The sequence below is a fragment of the Trachypithecus francoisi genome, unplaced genomic scaffold, assembly GCF_009764315.1.
Source record: "Trachypithecus francoisi isolate TF-2019V2 unplaced genomic scaffold, Tfra_2.0 Lachesis_group2, whole genome shotgun sequence".
Taxonomy (NCBI): Eukaryota; Metazoa; Chordata; class Mammalia; order Primates; family Cercopithecidae; genus Trachypithecus; species Trachypithecus francoisi.
This window is the reverse complement of record NW_022681465.1, coordinates 114,180,811-114,192,292: the sequence shown is the minus strand read 5'-3', so window position 1 is coordinate 114,192,292 and position 11,482 is coordinate 114,180,811. Positions and strand designations below refer to the sequence as shown.

The window sequence follows — 11,482 nt, the reverse complement described above, 5'->3', positions numbered from 1 at the left end:
GGTGACGTTTGATTTGAAAAAACATAGTGGTGTGTCTCCATTATCTTCAGATTGAGATATCTCCAGGGCTGCGGTCCTGGGGGGCCAAGTTGGCAGGTTTGTCTTTCTGTTCAGTGTAAGGAAGAATTTCCAATAATCAGAACTTTCTAACAAAGGAGGCGTTGTCTCACTCCACCATGAGCTCCCTTTCACGGAAGCAACTAAGTGGAGGCTGAAATGACAAAAATTCCAGCCCTGGGAGGGAGTTGAATGAAGTGACCCCTAAAGGACCTCGTGGTGCTAAGACTTCTGACTTTTGAATTCATGGGTTCCCAAGAGAGGGGGTTCACTGTCAGCGGTTCCATCCACACAGTATGCCCTGCCCTGTTTCCTTCCTCCCCACAGAGTGTGCTCGGGTGTTCCACACAGGTGGGGCAAGGCTGGTGCTATGTGGAAAGAACTGGGAGAGGCTGGAGAACCTATATGATGCCTTGATCAGCGTGGCTGACCCCAGCAAGGTAAGGTCTTCTAGCAGTCGGTGTGGGTAACTCCTGGGCATTCCCAGCCTCCACTGATCATTCAGGATCAGCTCTTGGACCAAGTGCAGGAAACTTGGTGATTGCTTTGGGGAATGTGAGGCAATGAACCCAATGACCTTGGCATAGGGTCACGTTTGCCATTCATAAGGGGTTGACTTGTTTTGACTACCCACCATGACAAAATCGTGTTCTGTAGCCACAGCCCCTTGTCCTGACCCTATATAACTCAAACTCAAGAAGGATCCAGAAGACAGACGATGTGACAGGTATGGGCTGTGATTACAAACATGGCCATTTTTTTTTAATACCTCAACTGATATCTCCATCAAAGAAACCAGATAAATGAGATCCCTTCCCAAGAAGTCTCCCAGAAAGTGAACACTTCTTTCAATGAGGCTGCAGTTTCCAAAGGTTTTTCTGGAGCATTGGTCAGGAGACTGTCTTTGGAGCTCCCTTCAGGATACTTTTTTCGAATCTTTACCTTTGAGGTTGCATTTGGTGATTAGGAACAGCTCAAAGTAATTCAGGGATAAGTCTGATATTTGAGGAGATGAATCAAACAGGACAACACAGAATGCCCCAAAGTGTGTTTCCAGGGATGTGATTAGGCACTGGGTAAAAGCGAGGGTTTGTGGTCAGTTGTGTGAGAAACAGTGAGTTAAGCTAAGCTTGTCCATTTTCTTCACTGCAGGACTTTTCAGAGCCTTTCATATGCCAATGTGCACTGTGTATCTCCAAGAAGAACTTGGAGAACAGTCTGTGTTTCCCAAACAATTCTGACCACGGAACCCTCTCTTCAAGGGCATGGCTCAGATATGGAGTCCTGAGACTCCATATCTCAGGACTAGTCTTTGTCAAACACTGGGATTGCATTTACCACTCAGTGTCATCAATTTTCCCATCTGTCCACCCTCCTACACATCCCTGGATCAACAGAGTCAATGCAGCAAGTGTCTGGCTAAACACAATGCCCCGCACTTAGTAAGCAGATGTTTCAAAAATATTGTGTTGAGTGTATGATTTTAGTTTTTTAAAATGTGGCTATAAAGTCCTTTATTTATTTATTTATTTATTTATTTTGCAACTTGCAAGCCAGGTTGAAAAGCAGTTTCCACAAAGGAGCTCAGAACTGTTAAAAGTAATGATGTCACCCCTGGAGTCAGTGCAAAGCTGCAAAGGGACTGCTGCGAAGGGCGATATTCATTTATCAGGTTCCAGTTGTGGAACCTTGGCCAAGAGTTTAGACTTATTGCTGCATATTCACGTCAAGATTTGTTGGTTTTGCCCTGGTCCCCAAGAATGAATTCTCTGGCAATATTCTCCATCCCAGAATCATTTCTGCTTCTTCGTCTTTTTTTTTTTTTTTTTTTCAGTCATTTCATGATCTTTGAATTTCAAAATGGGTGGCTTTTAGATACAGGGCTCCCAAGGTCTGCAAGAGGGAGGAGATCTCACATAACCTGACTCTGTCATTGGTTCAGCAGACATTCACCCCAAAGCTGGTCCTGTTGGACCTCTCAGACATCAGCTGCGTCCCAGATGTGGCAAAAGAAGTCCTGGATTGCTATGGCTGTGTGGACATCCTCATCAACAATGCCAGCATGAAGGTGAAGGGGCCTGCCCATAAGATTTCTCTGGAGCTCGACAAAAAGATCATGGATGCCAATTACTTTGGCCCCATCACATTGACGAAAGGTCTCGTGAGTTTGACTTTCCCATGGGTATCTGGGCCACCAGATTCTACAGAGGGCTCTGTTAAATAGCCAGACAGTCATCCTATTCTATATGGAATTCTCCAGTCCCCTTAGAAAATTCCCTACCTATTGGGTGAAAGCTTTCAGCATTCCCATTTTCAATGTTTATGTAGGAAAAGGAACCCAGGAAGTATCTGATTGGTATATTACAACCACCCTCTCTGTGAAACCCCTCTCCCCACCTAAGCTTTGCCCTTTTACTTCTCTCTCCTTACGTCCCTGGCTTCCCTCCAATTCGACGTCTCTGAACAATTGTCTCATCCTCCAACAATTGTCTCAACAACTGTGTACATTCTGCTGTATCAACCTTGCGGTTGATCTGCTTCTAACCATGACAGTTGGTCAAAGGTAAAGATTCTGTCCTCAGAAATGAAGAAGAAAAAGGACTTATTACCAAATTACAAGAGACCCAGTATTCTGTCAATCCCTTCACAGAAACAGGGAAGGCAGGAGGCTGTCTCCCTTTAATGAATAAGATGGTGATTCCTATGTGAGCCTGTCTGAGGGGCCTAGGAGACACCCAGGTGCAGATTTCTCACCACCAAGTTCAAACGCAGGTCTGAAGCCTGGAAAATGGGCCTGGAAATGACCACAGAGTAGAATGAAAAGTTGACAGATCATGAGGTCAGAAGTTCAAGACCAGCCTGGCCAACATGGTGAAACCCCATCTCTACTAAAAATACAAAAATTAGCCAGGCATCGTGGTGGGTGCCTGTAATCCCAGCTACTCAGGAGGCTGAGGCAGGAGGATCGTTTGAACCCAGGAGGCTGAGGTTGCAGTGAGCCGAGATCATGCCATTGCACTCCAGCTTGGGTGACAGGCTGAGACTCCGTCTAAAAGAAAGAAAAGTTGAAGCCCCTGCTCTCCAAAAAAAATAAAAGTTTATCAAAGCAGAATCTCAGGGGGAATGTAATGTGGAGAACACCTCCATTTAGGGAGTTGGGTGTCCTGGCAAGGTCTAAGATCTAGCATGATCTTACAACTACCGTCTCTACAACCAGCTCCCATGTTGGGCACCTCTAACAATAGGATTCCGAGTACTAAGACAGATGAAGAGAAAGAAGCATTTGGGGCAGAAAGATGACTTTCCAGAGCTTCTAGAATGGTGTCCCAGAGATAACAGTCCAGTCCCTGTGGACACAGCAAACAGGCCAGCACAAGTGTGTTATCTATCAACCTTTAATAGAGACTGTTAACTGGCATCAAAGCAATGAACAAAGAAAGTGGAGTGGAAAAGGGCCAGAAATGGTTTATCTTCCTGGTTAGCCCTCACTAAGGACCCTGGGTCTAGTCCCTAGCTCTGGACTTCAGTTTGTCCATCTTGTTTTTGTTTTTCTTTTTTCTTTTCTTTTCTTTTCTTTTTTTTCAAGATGGAGTCTCGCTCTGTTTCCCAGGCTGGAATGCAGTGGCGTGATCTCAGCTCACTGCAACTTCCACCTCCCGGGTCCACCTCCCGGGTTCAAGTGATTCTCCTGCCTCAGCCTCCTGAGTAGCTGGGACTACAGGCACCCGCCACCACGCCCGGCTAATTTTTTGTATTCTTTTAGTAGAGATAGGGTTTCACCGTGTTAGCCAGGATGGTCTCCATCTCCTGACCTCGTGATCCACCCGCCTCAACCTCCCAAAGTGCTGAGATTACAGGTGTGAGCCACCATGCCCGGCCCAACAGTTTGTCCATGTTTAACATGTAGGTGCTGGGTTTCACAGATCATTCTGAAAGTGGACTCTTTGAGTACTGTCTTTTCACTTTTTGCCATATCCCCATTCTGCCTGTACTATTATTAATTTAATACCTTTCTCTGAATTTTCTCATTTTTAAATTAAAGTCACTTTGGGAAGAAATCTGTATAAAACCAACACAAATTTAAAACTTCTTTCATTCTCAATTAATAAAGGGCAACCTGAAAATTAAACAAAGTAAGTTCTCCCAAGGTAGCCTGAGAACGTCAGAATCTTCCCTCTCTTTGTTAAAAGATTAGCATGTGCAAGAGAGGCGTTAAAGACGTACTAGAACCATCATGAGACTTCCTTCTTCCTTCTGGAGGCCATAGTAGGAGAATTGAAACAGGAATGACTTTCTCACTACTGACATCGGCGTCTGTTCTATTCTATTGGGTACCACACGCACTACCTGAGTGCAATATACCCATGTAACAAATCTGCATGTGTTCCCCGTGCATCTAAACAAAAGTCGAGAGGAAAATACAATAAATATAAACATGCCTTCAATAAAAAGAAATCAGTGTCACTAAATGCACATTGGTGGGAAAGCACCAACTTAAAATCACCCAGCAATTCACCAGCCCACGCTTTGGGAACGCTGGATAAACGATTGCAGGGTTCATTCCATCTCTGCCCTGCTGCAATCTAATTACCACGGAGGGAGTGGAGCCCCATGATGAAGGGGAGCCGGGTGAGGGGTCTGCTGGCTGCTGCCTAACTCAGTCGCAAAGTTTTAACCATGACTCTTTGTCCTGTGTTTTCCAGCCCTGCTTCCCAACATGATCTCCCGGAGAACAGGCCAAATCGTGTTAGTGAATAACATCCAAGGGAAGTTTGGAATCCCGTTCCGTACAGCTTGTAAGTTGCTAAGATAAAAATATGAATCTTCTGTTGTATGTCTTATGGTATAAGGCAGGAGCTGTTATGTCTAAGACTAGGCAGATGGTCACAGAGGAAAGGGTCCAAGGATGACACCATCTGCTGGGTTTTCTTTCATCCCTATGGTTCCTATTTTTTGAGCGCCTACAGCATGCAAGTGGCTATGGGAGATGCTGAGATATTAAAGATAAGCTCCCTCTGTCTGCGAAGCTCACAGTCTCCTATGTGGGCAGGACGTACACTAGGTGAACCTGACAATGCCAGGTGAAGGTCACGCTCCTGACAAAGATGCACAGTCATAGCTCCAATGCCCCTTCCTCCATAAAGATGCCCTTGAAGGTCAGGGAAGATTACCATTGGGAAAGAGAAGGATGGGTGCACATCACAAAATGGGAGGGCAATGGAGACCTTCTGAGGAAGGAACCAGGAAAAACAGAAAGGGGCAGAATTCAGGGTAAGGGCAGCTCCAAAAATGAGCGTCCTTTCAAAAGTTCAATGGGGAGAAGGACTTCTAGGTGTATGTTCCTGGGATTTAGCTGGAAAAATTCTGCCATTTCCACATCTGATGAGTTAGTTCTAAGAGGTGGGGAACATGTCATATACATTTCTTCGTGGCCCACACTACCATGTGCAAATTAGGGGCTCAGTAAATGTTTGATGGGTACAAGAGTAGAAGGGAAGAAGGGAGGGAAAAAAATGAGTAGGTCGCCATATGAATTTGCTCAGGCTGCCATAACAAAATACCAAGGCTGGGGCTTACACAACAGAAATTTGTTTTTTTTATTCTGGAGGCTGGAAGTCCATGATCAAAGTGTCGGCAGGGTTGGTTTTCTCTGGAACCCCTCTCCCTGGCTTACAGATAGCTGCCTTCTTGCTGTGTCCCCACACAGTCTTTCCTCTGTGCATGTGCATGTCTGTTGCCTCCTTGTATGTCCAAATTTCCTCCTCCCCTCCTCCTCCTCCTCCTCCTCTCCTCCTCCTCCTCCTCCTCCTCCTCCTTCTTCTTCTTCTCTTCTTCTTCTTCTTCTTCTTCTTTCTTCTTCTTCTTCTTCTTCTTCTCTTCTTCTTCTTCTTCTTCTCTTCTTCTTCTTCTTCTTCTTCTTCTTCTTTTTATTTATTTATTTATTTTTTTTTGAGACAGAATCTCACTCTGTTGCCCAGGCTGGAGTGCAGTGGCAAGATCTTGGCTCACTGCAACCTCTGCCTCCCAGGTTCAAGCGATTCTTCTGCCTCAGCCTCCTGAGTAGCCGGGACTACAGGCACCCACCACCACGCCCGGCTAATTTTTGTGTTTTTAGTAGAGACAGGGTTTTACCATCTTGGCCAAGCTGGTCTCAAACTCCTGACCTCAGGTGATTCGTCTACCTTGGCCTCTCAGAGTGCTAGGATTACAGGCGTGAGCCACCACACCCGGCCCCAAATTTCTTCTTCTTATAACAGCACCAGTCAGATTGGAGTAGGGCCCAGCCTAATGGCCTCATTTTATATTAATTACCTCTTTAAATATCTCTAAATACAGTCACATTCTGAGCACTGGGGATTCGGTTTCAGCATATAAATTTTGGGAGGGCTGACAACAGAATTCAGCCCATAACGCCCCCTCTAGTAGTGTTTTACCTTCCTTTTTCCATTTGCCTTAGCTAGTTTAAGCCTACTGTGCTGTGAGCCTGTGATGTGGGAAAACTTGATTACTCCTCCATGTAGTAACCTCAATGAGAATGGCATCAGGCAAGCAGGTGGCACCATGCCACAGAGTCATTGGGGGCCCAGGGTCATGCTAAGTCATTCCATCAACATCATCTTCTGGGTGGTCACAGCTGGGTCCCTGCTGGCAAGAAGACGGAAGAGACTGTGGAGGATCCATGCCCAATGTCCAAAACCCCAGACTGGCCTTGGACATCCCTTTGCCCCCAGGCTGGCATCACCGCTGCTCACATCCTACTGGGAGAACTCAGTCACACCTAAGTGCAAGGGACACTGGGGAGTGCAGTCCACTTGGGGGCCCAGGAAGAAGGGAAGAGTGAATGGGCCACATACAGCAGTCTTTGGCACATCCCGCATTTTCCTGTCTTCCCCAGCCCACTTAGAAACCTCTCCACTGCTCCTTGTATTTTTAAACTTTCTGTTATTTTCAGCAGTTGGGTGACTTTTCACCTTCCTTGCTTCCTGCCTTCATTCATTCAACAAAGTGTTTGAATGCCTAAAGCCAGGTGATGGGGACACAGAAGTGACATAACATAGCGAGGCATAGGCATGACAATGGGCCCTTTTGCCACTGACCTGTATAGGACAAATGCACGAGTTTCCTGGGAACATTTGCAAAGCACAGTATTGGGGACTCAGAATTCTCTCAAGGCTGTCTCCACCCCCATCAGCCATGGTCTGGCTTCTCTGCACTGAGGAATTGAGGGGCACAGAGTTTCCCACGTAAATGTCAGAACTGAAGCGATGCCACCCTGGACTGGCCCCAGATTCTCTTCTTCCTCTGAATCTGGCTTTGGACAGACACAAGGAGCTGGCGTGGGAGTGACCTGGGGTCTGCTAACTCAGAGGTTTCTTTCTTTTGACCAAAGGAATGCAATGTCCCTGAGCACCTCAGCACAGTTCCCTTACCATCCACTCAGGCAAGGAGATAGGGGCTCTGAGGCTGAGAACCTGGCACACAGACTTGAAAGGGGATGCAGCCTGCCGTGTGTCCCCCCCGCTGCAGGCACCCACCCCTTTCCTGCATCAACCATGCCACATGGGGCTGGGTACAGTGGCTCACACCTGTAATCCCAGCACTTTGGGAGGCTGAAGCGGGTGGATCACTTGAGGTCAGGAGTTTGAGACCAGCCTGGCCAACATGGTGAAACACATCTCTACTAAAAAAACACAAAAATTAGCCAGGCGTGGTGGTGTGCACCCATAATCCCACTTACTCGGGAGGCTGAGGCAGGAGAATTGTTTGAGCCCGCAAGGCAGAGGTTGCAGTGAGCCGAGATCGAGCCACTGTACTCCAGCCCAGGCAACAGAGCAAGATTCCCTCTCAAAACAAAACAAAACAAAAAAAACCACGTGGAAAGTCACCTGTCCATGTATCTGCCCCACTGATGAACTGAGTAATCCGTGAGGCCAGAGCTGCCTCTGTCCACCTCTGGGTCCCCAGCTCCTCACCCACCAGAGCAGGGGCTTCACTGTTGAATGACTGAAGGAATCAAGGAGATGGTGAATGAATGAAAAATAAGCTGGTAGACCTTTTTTGTTAACACTTGCTTTGGCGGGTGTAATTCACATACCACACTATGCATCCATTTAAAGCGCATGGTTCTGCAGGGCACGGTGGCTCATGCCTATGATCCCAGCACTTTGAGAGGCCAAGACAGGCAGATCACCTGAGGTCAGGAGTTCGAGACCAGTCTGGCCAACACGGTGAAATCCCATCTCTACTAAAAATACAAAAATTAGCTGGGCATGGTGGTGTGTGCCTGTAAACCCAGCTACTCAGGAGGCTGAGGCAGGAGAATTGCTTGAACCTGGGAGACGGAGGTTGCAGTGAGCCGAGATCGCACCATTGCACTCCAGCCTGGGCGACAGAGGGAGACTCCATCTCAAAAAAACAAAAAAAGCCTTTTTGGAGAGAACTGGAAGCTTCTGGTCATGATGTCAGGGAAACCAGGAAAGGGTTCTGGTTGAAGGTTATCTGGGCATGGTGGCAGGAACCACAGTACATCCACCTTCTGCCCCTTCCGCCTCTGGCTGACACCCCTAAAATGTGAAGTTGGGGTGCATCACACCCCAGATGTGGCTCTAACTTCCCAAAGCTCTAAGCAATGTCCACTCCCTTCTTTTTGGAATTCCTGGAACGATCCTTTTTTGTCCAACCCATGGCTTCTATGATTTGAACTGGATTTGGTGAGTGGATGACCTGGACGGGCTCTCCGAGGAAAAGGGAAACAGGAAGGGAAAGGGGATATCTGTGATTCAGGCTCACTGCAGCCACCAGCTGGCCCCAGACCTTGGACAAGTTTCTTAGCATCAGCCTTCCCAGGAAGGAAGGGGAATTCATGTGGGTGCCAGCATTCTGTATGTTTTCTCATTTGATCTTCACAGTAATTTGGCAAGGGAAATATTACTCCCATTTAAAAGATAAGAAAACTGAGCCTCAGAGAGGCAAAGTGATTTGCCCAAGGTCAGGTCACACCACCAGCAAGTGGCTAAGCTCGATTCAGTTCCAGCTCCATGTCCACCACTCCCGAGGGCTCTCTGTCCTCATTAGTAAAGTGAAGGGCAGATTCTTGAGGACCCTCTCAGCTCTGCGCTTGCAGGAAACGTGTCTATCGGCCCTCCTGCTTCCAATGCGCCCACCGGGAAGCCGGGCCGGAGTGTCCTGCGCCCACCTCTGGATGGTTTCTCCTGCAGAGGCTGCCTCCAAGCACGCAGCCCTGGGCTTCTTTGACTGCCTCCGAGCCGAAGTGGAGGAATACGACGTTGTCATCAGCACCGTGAGCCCGACTTTCATCCGGTCGTACCACGTGTATCCAGAGCAAGGAAACTGGGAAGCCTCCATTTGGAAGTGTGAGACTTCAGAGGGAAGCTGGGGCCCCTGGGGGCCTCGGGAATAGTCCGGTGTCACTGGGGGGTGAATGACCTTCAGATGGGTACTCTTGAATCATGAGTCTGGGGGTGGGAGTGGAAGAGGCCCAGCAACCCCCAACAGCAGGGCGGGGGCCATCAACCTTTAGGCCTGAGGCACCCAGTAGACAGAATCCTCCCTGCAACCTACGGCCCATGCGCGCGCTGAGCTCAGCCACTCAGCTTCCTCTGCCACCTCGGCAAGCAACTGCCTGTCTCTGGACCTGTTTCCCAGATGTCATGGCATTGAAGAATTTTCCTGCTCCCCCTTTCCCGTGCACAGAGTGGAGGCCGAGAGTCTAAAGCCAGGCCACCTGGGCCCGGTGCAGTGGCTCACGCCTGTTAATCCCAGACCTTTGGGAGGCTGAGGCGGGCGAGGACCACGGGGTCAGGAAATCGACACCATCCTGGCCAACATGGTGAAACCCCGTCTCTACTGAAAATACATAACATTAGCCGGGCATGGTGGTGCGTGCCTGTAGTCCCAGCTACTTGGGAGGTTGAGGCAGGAGAATCACTTGAACCTGGGAGGCGGAGCTTGCAGTGAGCCGATATCGCACCGCTGCAGTCCAGCCTGGGCTACAGCCCGAGGCTCCATCAAAAAAAGACTGCACTGGATGCCGGCCTCTGCCACATATTAGAGGGTTGGACATGAGCAAGTCCCTTAATCACTTCGTGCCTCCCTAAGAGGTAGGTATTGCTATTATTATTTGTTAGTATTATTATTTTCATTTTAGAAAATGAGGGATAATAGCAATACCTACCTCTTAGGGTTGTTGGGAGGACTGAAGGTTCTGGAAGAGCAACCAGCCCTTCTATCTATCAGTGCACCTTATTATGGCCACTACTCTAGGATACTCTAAGCGTAGAGGCGCTACACCTTGCCCAAGGCTTCCACCTTGAGGAACCAAGATGAGCCAAGATAGGGGGCAGCCAGGGGTTCCAGGATGCTCCTGACAAGCACAGCTTCACGACCGTCACAAACAGCCCATTAATCCACCTGGCACCTTCTTAGATCCTAACCTCTTTTGCATCCCTTCCCCCACATATAATCGCCCTGCGAAATTATCAGGGTAGGAAACCAGCTCCACCTTATAGACGACGAGGCAGAAGGAAGCCCAGAGAGTGGAGTGTCTCCCGCAGAGTGCCTCAGTCCCTGGGTGGCGGAGGAGGCCTGGAACTGTGACTCCGGGGACAGCCCACGCTTCCCGCCCCCCAGCCTTTGTGCACGTGCAGGGCTCTGACCAGCGGGCTCCCCACTGAGGCCATAACCCCACCCCCAACTGGGGCTGTTCAGTCTTTTTCAGGAAGCTGACCTACGGCGTGCACCCCGTGGAGGTGGCGGAGGAGGTGGTGCGCACCGTGCGGAGGAAGAAGCAAGAGGTGTTCATGGCCAACCCCATTCCCAAGGCCGCCGTGTACGTCCGCACCTTCTTCCCGGAGTTCTTTTTCGCTGTGGTGGCCTGTGGGGTGAAGGAGAAGCTCAGTGTCCCGGAGGAGGGGTAACTGCAGCAGGCCAAATGGGCCTCCCCTTGGAAATAAAGGTTTTTCTGGCAGGTGCTGGCTCTTCTGTCCTGTGCTCCGCACTGGGGGCCCTTGCAGCCCCACCCCTCATCTGTGTGGGGTCTCCCCTTGACAGTGAGGATGGCCTGGAGCCAGCCCAGAAGCTACAGAGCCTGGGGTTCTCCACATTCCCAGGGCACACTTCCAGAAGCTTCCCTGCTCTGTAGGGTGACGACTCAGCAGGAAACACGAGCTGCAATGCCTCTAACCCCGACATACACACACTCACATTGTATGCGTATGTGCTCAGGAACTCAGTCTGCAAACCACCTCCACTGTATAGAAGGCTGACCTGGCCACTTCACCTCCACCCACGAGAACAGGACTTGAGGACCCTTTAGAACAGTGCTGCGAGGATGGAAATATTCTATAATTTGCGTTGTCCACCATGGCAGCACTGGCCACATGTGGCTGCTGGGCACTCGAAACGT

At 49.1% G+C, this 11,482-nt stretch overlaps 1 pseudogene; it reads left to right on the top strand.

The window, feature by feature from the left end:
* Positions 1-11,044, top strand: part of LOC117066080 — a 12,857-nt pseudogene extending 1,813 nt beyond the window's left edge.
* The last annotated feature ends 438 nt before the right edge of the window (positions 11,045-11,482 follow it).